General features: G+C 39.0%; 1 long non-coding RNA gene across 1 annotated transcript in view; it reads left to right on the top strand.

Annotated features, from left to right (window-relative positions):
• St8sia3os (ST8 alpha-N-acetyl-neuraminide alpha-2,8-sialyltransferase 3, opposite strand) overlaps positions 1–11,033 on the top strand; it is a 119,457-nt gene that overhangs the window by 24,002 nt on the left and 84,422 nt on the right. The window contains exon 2 of the long non-coding RNA NR_045366.1: positions 3,034–3,168. This is a non-coding gene — a long non-coding RNA (ST8 alpha-N-acetyl-neuraminide alpha-2,8-sialyltransferase 3, opposite strand). The remainder of the gene's footprint in view (positions 1–3,033; positions 3,169–11,033) is intronic.

Genomic DNA, 11,033 nt, shown 5'->3' with positions numbered 1-11,033 from the left:
TCTTGGAGCTATCCACTATCCCTGGCTTTCAAACTTCCCAATCTCTTTTCTGAAATGATTCCTGAATGTTGGGAGGAAGGGGTGCTCCATCTAGGGCAGGGCATTCTTACTTTCGCATCTTGGTCAATTGTGGGTCTCTATGTCAATCACCATCTACTACACATAGAAGCTTCTCTAGCGAAGGTGGAAAGATTTAATAATCTGTGGACATAATGACAAGTCATTAGCAGTTGGTTTAATGCTGTTTCCATTTAGCAGAATAGTAGTAATAGGTTCTCCCTCATGACTTGTCTAGCTGTAGGTTCTTGATCTTGATAACAGTGCCAGGTATGGCGTCCATCTAGTGGAGAAAACCTTAAAACAAACCAGAATGTGTTTGGTTACTGCCATAACACTCATGCCACTATTGTACTGGTGGGTATACATTGCCAGGCCAGTCATTACTATAGCTCTCAGGGTTCACAGCTGAGTGGAAATTATAATTACTTTTCTCATCTAATAGCGTTCATAATACCTTCCAGATCTATCAAAGCTATTGAGTAGGGATGTATGTTTAAGGTAATTACCCACATTTTATCTCCATGTTCTATGACTCAAGCATATGGTATTTTCAGCAATAGAACTTATTTTCAAGTCCTGAATGGTAACCAAGAGCATTGTCAGTAATATTGCCTGTAATATTTGGGGCTCTATGTGACCTTATTGGCTAATAGTTCCAAAATAAGTACCCCGTTTCTGGCACGGGCATTTTTATTTGATAAGCTGTGGTATTTAGTAGGGGTATTCTATCCCTATTATTGGATAATTCTATTGTTCCAGTGTCATACTATTTTTACTACTATAGTTATGTAAATAACTTGAAGTCTGTAACAGTGGTACCTCCAGTAGGATTTTTACTTGTTTTGGGTTGTTGTTAATGATTATTTTAGCCACATTTGTCTATTTTTTTCCATATGAAATTTATGATTATTTTTCAATTTCTGTGAAGAACTGCTTTGGAATTTTGATAGAGATTGCACTGAATCTGTAGACTGCTTTTGCTTGATAGCTTTTGCATTGCTGTGATAAAACACTATGACCAAAAGTAACACAGGGAGGCAAGAGTCCAGCTCCTTGGGTTGTTGTGAGGAGATTTCTCAGTGTGATAGCGGGGGCTCATCCTGTCCTACTTCTCTGCCACTGTTCCAACATTTTCAAACTCAGTACACTAAAAATCTTCAGAGAGAGGGAGGGAGGAGAGAGGGGGGGGGAAGCTTTAGATCTAGGAAGTGAGAGCTGTAGGTAAGGAGGTGGTAACACAGACAGTTCACTAAGCATGGAGCTCAGTGAGTCCTCTGTGGGCAGACCTATGTCAGGTGCCCTGCAGGGGTCACTACCTTGAATTCATGTGGATCCTCCTCAAACTCTCCTAAATCCACTGAGCATAGACAAGATGCTGTGCTTTGTCTGTCAGATCTGGATCCCCAGGGGCCTCTGTGAGCACCATAAGCTCCACTGAACTCTTGGAGTTTAAATCTAGGAAGTAAACTCTAGAGGAGTTTAAGTTGAGGTCTGTGTGGCTAAAGCCCAGGTTCTTTCCCCTCCCCATTATGTTCAACAGGCTTGTTCTGTCTGTACTGTGCCTTGTATGTGTTGTTTGCTTGGCACTGACTGTACTGTACTCATACCATACATACTTTGTGATAAACAACTTTATTTCTCTTTGTCTCTGTTTCTCTCTCTCTCTGTGTGTATGCGTGTATGTGTTTCTGTCTTTCCCCCTTGCCAGGTGGCAAGGAAGTTCATTGAAGCAGACAGGACTCAGGCCAACATCATGGGGTACAAAGCAACATGAGTCAGCATGGATGGAGAGTGGCTTCTGGAAAGCAAATTCAAGAGTGCTTTCACAGGAATCTGTCCTTGTCCAGACTCTCTCTTCCTTTTTGGGGTTCAGGCTTCAGAACCTCAGGGACTGTTTCAACAGATTCACTGCCACCCTCATTTGTTATCTTCAAAAATTTGAATTTCATTGAAAATTTTACTTTATTTTTATGAGTGTTTTCCCTACATGTATGTATGCCTGTTGTGTGGCTGGTACCACTAGAAGCCAGAAGGGAGCATCAGATCCCCCATACCTGGAGTTATAAAAAATTGTGACCTGCCCTGTGGGTTCTAGGAATTGAACCTGGGTTCTCTTGAAGTTCAGCCAGTGTGTTCTTAACCACTGATCCAACTCTCCAGCCCCTACCATCGTCATCTTCTTCTTCATCATCATATTTATGCACTCGAATGGCATCTGAGAAGTTCAGGGTACCTTGGTGCATTGTGGCAGAACCAGGATCCATTAGGTACCTCTGGATTCCTGGTTCCGTACTTAGCAGCAGTATCACCAATACCTCCCCAGCCATTCGATTTCTCATCTCAACTGGTGATTCATCTTTATCTTGCTTTTGATTTTTTTCAGACATTGTCTCATGTTTTCCAGGCTGATCTCAAACTTCCTATTCAATTGAGGATAATTTTGAACTTTGGGCCATCAACCTTCACCACCCAAATGCTTAGATTATAGAAACATATCACCAGTTCTAGTTTATACAGAGCTGGGGACTGGACTCAGAGCTCCGTGCATACCAGACAAACATTCTAGCAACTGAGCTACACTTCAAGTTCCACCTTCATCTTCACAGCTAATAATTCATCATAAGGGAGCCCTGCACAGAATTCCCTGATTCTACACACAAGTGACTGCTTCTTATTTCTTCTTTGTAGTGCCTGCATTTTTACTTTAAAACACTTGGAAGTGGAATCCAGTACTCATACCAGGTTCTGATGAAACCCCCAGGCAGACTTGGCATTAGTAACAAAACACTACCCATCTAAAAGGTAGTTCCCCTTTCAACAAGACACAGTGTTCTCCTGTCAGGCTCAGGCCTGCTGCCAGGAGAGGCTGCCTGCCAGGGATGGTTCCTCTCAGGGCATGTGCAAGATGTTCTTGGCAGGTAGAGTCTCTGATGGTTGTAAAATAAAGGAGTTGTTTCCTGTGGTTCATTTTAGGAGGCATCTAAGGGAGACAAGCGTGCGCTTCAATCAAACTTGTGATGAGAGAAGAGTCACAACTCTTGGAGATTAAGAGAATTTGGAAAGTGAAAGAAATCCAAATAGGTACTCACTGGGCCCTCAGTGTATCAGGTACTCATCTAAGTGCTTTCTAGTGTTATTAGACTGAATTCTTATTACAAAATCATAAAGGAGGTGGAGAGATATTATCCTGAAGTCTTACTTGGTTCTTTTGGTTGAGTTACCCCTTGTTCCACTCACATGGATGACTTTCCTACCCTTTTCTTCCTTTCTGGGCTATCGTACCTGATTCTTGTTCTCAATGTATGACCCCCATAGAAAGATCAAACAGACGAATTTAGAGTGGATTGTCCACAGCCACCCATGCTCTGTCACACAAGGCACATGTCAGCATGACACCAGCTATTGTCTCTTCTGGAGCCACGGATGTTGTTGGCTCTGTATTTGTGCAGAAAAATCCACCCACTCTTGCTCTCTAAAGGCTTGACTGAGCAGTTCTTCTGTCCTACAGCATTCTATTGTTGCTCTCTGCAAGTTTTCTCCCACCATTTTTCTAATCTCTCCCAACTTAAAAAAAATTCTTTTTTGGCTCTATATGTTCCTTAAACTGCCAATGTGATTTCCTGTTCCCTTTATAGCAAAACTCCTCAAAAGAGTTGGGTTCTCTTGGGCTAGGGTGATAACTTAATGGGCAAGAACACTTGATCCACAAGGGTGAGGACCTAAGGTTGAGTTCCAAGCACCACACAAAATGTCATGCATGGCTGCATACGCCGGGAATTCTAGCATCAGAGATTGAAGATAGTCTCTCCATCCCATTGTGATGGCATCTATTGTGCATTTCTTTGGTTCTTACAAACTAGAGTTGGACCTTAAGGCTTCTTCATTGATTGTCAGTCTTGGGTTTTTTTTTTAATGATAGTCAGAAATACTTCATAGTTGACATTGTGTCTGGAACCCTCTGCCACTGTTTTGTTTGTTTGTTTGTTTGTTTGTTTCTCTTTGTGAGTACGCAGCCATTGTTGATCAGGGCTCAGATTTCTTGATTCCTCTAAGCATTATAAGATGGTAATATTTCTTAGCTACTTATCTGGAATATTTCTTTCCCATGTTACAGTCTTGCACCAATTATTAAGTTACTCTGAGATAAAGCTAATTTGGGAAAGACAGTTTTTCAGAATAATACTTTGAACATTTCCAAAATATGACCATTAAAACAAACAACAAAACCAACCAACCAACCAACCAACTAACCAACCAACCAAATAACCAACCAACCAACCAAACAAACAAACAAACAAACAAACAATTTCATTCTATACACTGCACTGATTTCTGTATACTGCATGATATCCTGTGAGCCTAATGCTGGATGGGAACCTCCAAAGCCAGTCTAGCCATCTGCTCATCTAGCACCCCACTCACCAGGACAACCTGGATTGTATAGTGTCCTGCCCTTCCCTTCGCCACCTTAGGTAGGGACCCTCAGATTGGTCTCTAATACATGCACCTCTTACATGAGGATAGTATAGCATCCTGAGCCTCACCTCTTGAAATCCCCACCCACTCTTACTGTAATCCCATCCCTTGCCACTCAAGGACCACCTATAGAATCTGACAAGCCCTCAGCAGATTTCTGAAAATCAGTAGTGAGAAAATGTCTCTAATGCAAGGGAAGAGATAACTAATGAGCTTCCAGAGGCATGTAGGCCATGTGACTAGACAGGGCCAGAAAAAGAAATCACATAGTAATCAAAACACTAGATGTACAGAAGAAAGATAGGATATTGAAAGCTGCAAGAGAGAAAGACTAAGTCACTTGAAAAGGAAGGGCATTCAGAACAGCACGTGGCTTTTTAGTGGATCCATTGAAAGTCAAAAAGGTTGGGACTGGTAGTCTATAAGTTCTTAAAGACCACAGATGCCAGTCCTGATTATTATACCCAGCAATACAGTCACAATAGAAGAAAAATGAAAACCTTTCAGCGATGAAACAGATTTAAGAAATTATGATGACCAGGCTACATTCACAGAGGATACAAATAGAATACTTCAGTATGAAGAGGTTAAAAATATCTAAGGAACATAGAGAATAAATAATCAGTTTCAGGAGAGTTAGTCAGAAGATGGAGTGCTATTCAGAAAGGACTTTCTTACACCTTCATCTTCCAGGGAATTGCCTGTGATTTCCTCTAACAGTTTCAGCATTTCAGGTTTCATGTTTGATCCATTTGGATCTGATGTTTGGTCTGGGTAATAGATATGAGTCCAATAACGTTCCCAGTACCATTTCTCGACAATACTGTCATTTCTTCAGTGTGTGTTTTTGTCACATATTAGATGGCTGTAATATGTGTAGTAATATTTACATCTCTGTTTTGTCCTGTTGAACTAGATGTCTGTTTTTGTGCCTGTACCATGTGTTTTCTTTTTATTATGACAACTCTGAAATATATAACTTAAAATATGGTGTGGTAGTCATTGCAGCATAGGTCTTTTCCTCAGAATGGCTATCCAGGATCTTTTGTGTTTCCATACTAATTTTAGAAAGATTTACTCTTCTTGTGAAGAAATCACGGGAATTTTTTAAGAATCAAGATTGTGTTGAATTATTAAATTGCTTTTGATAGAATGCTCACTTTCACAATATTAATTCTGCCAATGCATGAGTATGAGAGGTCTTCCTCAACCCTTTTCTTCAGAGAATTAAAGTTTTCATTGTAGAGTCCTTTTTTGCCTCCCTGGTTAGATTTATTTTTTACATATTTTATTGGTTTTTATTTTTAAGGCTATTGTACATGGGCTACCATGTTGGTCTCTTATGTATCATCTGCAAGTAATTATTTGATCTCTTCTTTCCCCAATTGTATTCCTTTAGTTTTCTTCTTTTCTTAACTTAGCTATGCTTCAAGTATTATATTTGGTGATGTTGGACAGCCACGTCTTGTTTCTTTCTTTCATTTTAATGGGATGGCTTCCAAGTTTTCTCCATTTAGGATGGTTTTGGCCATGGGATTTTCACATATGCCCTTTATTGTGTTGAAATATGTCCCTTCCAGTTCTATTTTCCTTTTACCATGAGGAATTTTGGAGTTTGTCAAAGGCTCTTTTCTACATCTTTTGAGATGACTGTGCTACTTTTGCCTGTAAGTTCATTTATATGATTTAATACATCTATTAACACACACACACACACACACACACACACATATATTGCACCATACCTTCACTTACAGGATAAAGCCAACTTGATCATGGTGGACAACCTTTTGGATAGATGCCTGCATTCAACTTGCAAATATTGAATTGAGAATTCTCACAACTATATTCATGAGGAATACTGGGGTATAATTTTGTTTTGTTGTTGTTTCTTTAGCTGGTTTTTGGTATTATTGTCTTCATAGAAGGAGTCTGGAAGTGTTCCTTTTGTTTCTTTAAAATTACATTTATTAAAAATTATATATACATATATATACATAACATAGAAACAATTAATAAAAAAGGGGGCATCGATTTGAAAGCGTGCTAGAGGGTGGTATATGAGAGGGTTTGGAGGAGGGAAAAGAAAAGAGGAAATTATGTACTTATAATATGAGACTATAATAACATAGGAAAAATCCATTTTTAAAAATGAAAAAGTAATTTAAGAAGTATTAGTTGTAGATTTTCTTTCAAAGTCTCAGAATTATTCTGTGAATCTGCCTGAGCTTTTTTTATTTGGAGGGAATTTTATTACTGTTTAAGTCTTCTTGTTTGTTGTGGTTCTGTTTAAGTCATTGATCACTTCTTGGTTCAATTTTGGATTAATCTAGACATTTTCCCTTTAAAAAAATTTAGGTTAGTGTAGTACAGGTTTTAGAAACATTCTCTTGCAACACTCTGAATTCCAGTGTCTGTTGTACTGTTTCTCTATTTATTTCTGATTCTGCTAATTTTGGGCATCATTTTCTTACTTTTGATTAATTGGGCCAAGGGTCTGCCAATCTTGTTTATCTTCTCAAAGATTAAGTTCTTAGATTCCTTGATTCTATTAATTGTTGTCTTTGTTTCTACTCCAATTAATTTCTGTTCCAACTTTAATTATGTCTACCCATCTACTTGATTTGCTTTTGGTTTGTTTTTCTTTTTCCAAATTCTTGAGTTGCACCATTAAATTATTTACTTATACCTTTTTAATGTAGGTGCTTAGAGCTATAAAATCCCCTCTTAGGTCTGCTTTTAATTTTTAATTTTTTCTATGAGGTTTTGTTATGTGGTATTGTTATTTTCATTTAATCATAAAAAGTTTTATTTCTTTTGTTAATTTTTTGATCCATCATTATTAAATGATATGTCACTTACTTTTCATAAGTTCAGGTAACTATCAGATATTTGTATGCTGCTTCTGACTTTAAGCTTCTCCTCCTCCTCTTCCTCCTCCTCCTCCTCCTCCTCCTCCTCCTCCTCCTCCTCCTCCTCCTCCTTTGTTTTTTGAGACAGGGTTTCTCTGTGTAGCCCTGTCTGTCCTGGAACTCACTTTGTAGACCAGGCTGGCTTTGAACTCAGAAATCTGCCTGCCTCTGCCTCCCGAGTGCTGGGATTAAAGGCATGCGCAACCATGCCCGGCTTGGTCTTCCTTCTTCTTGAGTTTCATGTGTTTTGCAAACTGTATCTTGGGTATTCCGAGTTTCTGGGCTAATATCCACTTATCAGTGAGTGCATATCATGTGTGTTCTTTTGTGATTGGGTTACCTCATTCAGGATGATATCCTCCAAATCCATCCATTTGCCTAAGAATTTCATAAATTCATTGTTTTTAATGGCTGCATAGTACTTCATTATGTAAATGTACCACATTTTCTGTATTTATTCCTCTGTTGAGGGACATCTGGGTTCTTTCCAGCTTCTGGCTATTATTAATAAGGCTGCTATGAACATAGTGGAGCATGTGTCCTTATTACATGTTGGAGCATCTTCTGGGAACATGCCTAGGAGTGGTATTCTTGGATCCTCCGGTAGTACTAGTGGACATTTTCTTCTATGAGTCTCTTGAAGATCTGTTCTGTGCCATTGATTTTGGATTTGTATCCTTCATCCACACCTATAATTTAAAATTTTGATCTTTCATGTTATCCCATGGTTCCCAAATGTTCTGTTTATGTTTTTCCATATTATTTGATGAGGGGTCCAGTTCCTCTGTTTGATCTTAAATCCTTGTCATTCTATTTTCTACATTGTCCATTCTATTGGTAATGCTTTCCCCAGAGTTTTCTATTTGGATTGCTGCATTTTTTTCCAATTCCATGTTTGTTTACAGTTTAAGAGTACTTCAATATTTCCATCTCCTTACTGTTTTCAAATCCTGAATTGTCTTCATCATTCCATTTAGAAATATGATGTGCTTTCTTGGGTCTCATTCAGTCATTTGTTCCTATTCTATTTAAGTCCCTTGAGCTATTTTCCTGGTGTCTTTTTTTAAACCATTTGATACTTTGATGAAGTTTGTGCTTTTGTTTATAAGGTCTGAGATCCATCTAGGTAATTGTCATAGGAATAATTTCTCTAAGGCTGGTCAAGGTCAGGAAGGGCATGCTTGCTTTCTTGGCCTTTCATATCACTTGTATGTTTATGATAATACTTGGACACATGAACTTCTTTGTATTGGTTGCCTGTCTTACGTGAGACTTGAAGAGTCCCCTGTTGAGTGGCAATTTTGTTTTGTTAGCGTGGCTGATTGTAGATGAGGGATTAGGAGTTGATAGAGCACACCTTCAGAGGGTCTGGTGTTGATTTTCCACTGGAGGAATATGGGATGACTCCAGTTCAGCCTAAAACAAGAACACATGGAAATGGGAGCAGTGGCTGGATCTGCATAGGCTGGCATGCTCTCTGTGCTATGCAGAACTATTCCTGTGACTATGAGGATGGCACAAGTGAGCTAGCATCACTCAGCCACCTTGCACATCATGCAGATTGTACGACTAAGGGGCGGCAGGGTCAGGAGAGGTTCCAGCGACTTACCAGGCTGGTCCAACCGACAGATACATGATCTCACCAGACTGAACCATCACATGGGGTGTGTGGCCCAGGCTAGGCTTTGAGTTTGGATATGGGTTGCAGGTGGGCTTAGATCAAACCAGTTCAGCAGCCTGGGCTGGTACACAGAAGAATGCAACTGGTGCCAACCCTAGAGGTTGGGAATGGCACAGTCAGGGATCACTGGGCTAGAATGTGCAACCAGGACTATGTTTGGGTATTGTGGGCATGGTAGAGATGGGCTAAGATCAGGTGGACTTACCTGGCTGATTTGGAGCCCAGGATGAGCCACTCAGGTTAGGTTTGGAGGTTGTAAATGGTGTGGATGGGCTAGCATTAGGCTAGCAATTAGATTCCACCTTAGCCATCCAACTCAGTACTATTTGCACTCCCTGGATGCCTCAAGGGTACTGAGATGGTCCATCTGCATCAAAAGGTCAGATTTTATGACAGTGGTCAAAATATTCTATGATAGCCTTTGCAAGGGTCTGGCTCAACAAAATAGCAACTCTTACATAGAAGGTACAAGGATATTTATAACACATTATGGAAAGTATTTATTGCAGAAAGAACCCTGAAGGTAAGGCTGGGTATATCCATACAAAAGTGAATGTAATTGAAGGTCATCTAGAGAGAAATTTGCAGTGGCTTAGGGTACCCATCCTGGAGACAGCAATGTGATCTGCAGGTGCTCAACTCTGGATAATTTCAGTATTTTCTTTATCAGTTTTTATGATTTTCAAATTGTTTACCCTGACCACTCATTATATTTATGTACTTATCAAAATGTTTAGAATCCTAAATGTTTTTAGATTTTGTATTTGTTCAGATTTTGGAGTATTACACACAAAGAGACATACATGTACACACACATGCACACAAGTGCATATATATATATATATATATATATATATATATATATATATATACACACACACACATATATATACATATATATATATAATTTATATATATTAGATGAGACCCTAGTCCAAATAAAAAATTTGTCTTTCATATATTCCTAATACAATAAATAGATTGGAATTTTATACAATTTATTACTGTGACTGTACTTTGATTATAATCTGTCTTGTGAGATTAGATGTAGTATTTTCCACTTGTAGCTTCATATACTTCAGAAGTTTCTGTATTTGAAGCATTTTGGATTTTAAACTTTAGAATTAGGACTATTCAGCCTATATTCCATTTATTCTCTCTCTCTCTCTCTCTCTCTCTCTCTCTCTGTGTGTGTGTGTGTGTGTGTGTGTGTGTGTGTGTGTGTGTGTTTTCTCATGCATGTGCAGATACTGGTAAGGAAGCCAGAGGTGGATATAGGGCATCTTTCTCAATCAATCAACCTATACCTTATTTGTTTGTTTGTTTAGAGACCGAGTCTCTCATTAACCTAGAGCTTGTTGATTTGGCTAGAGTTGGCTGGTCAGCAAGCCCTTGCCTTGGTTTTCCATGGCTGGGATTGCAAGCACACACTTCTGTGCCCAGCCTTTCTATCTGAGTTCCGCGGATTAGACTCAGGCTCTGCTTTTTGTCCAGCAAGCCCTTGACCAACTGAACCGTCTCCCCAGACCCAATGCTGTTTTATCTTTTAAAATACAAACTGAAATTTCCTTTTGGCTGACTGTAGTTGGTAGCTAGGAAAATTACCAATCTGTTCCACAGTTTCTGGGTTTATCGGAGCACTCACTCTTTGTGTGTAGTGTAACTTTCCATTTTTCTATTTAAAAGTGGAGAATGTGTGCAAAAGTATACAAAAGGTGGTTTTTGTAAAATGTATTTAAAAGGCCTTGTTTGGTCTTTATTCTTGAGTAGGTAAAAGGACTTTATTATATATATAAATGTATATATATAATATATATACATACACACACACACACACACACACACACACACACACACATATATATTTCAACAGTTTGAAGACACTATTCAGTTGTCTTTTGGCA

This window comes from Mus musculus, chromosome 18, assembly GCF_000001635.26.
Source record: "Mus musculus strain C57BL/6J chromosome 18, GRCm38.p6 C57BL/6J".
Lineage (NCBI taxonomy): Eukaryota > Metazoa > Chordata > Mammalia > Rodentia > Muridae > Mus > Mus musculus.
This window is presented reverse-complemented; position numbering and strand designations above follow the sequence as displayed.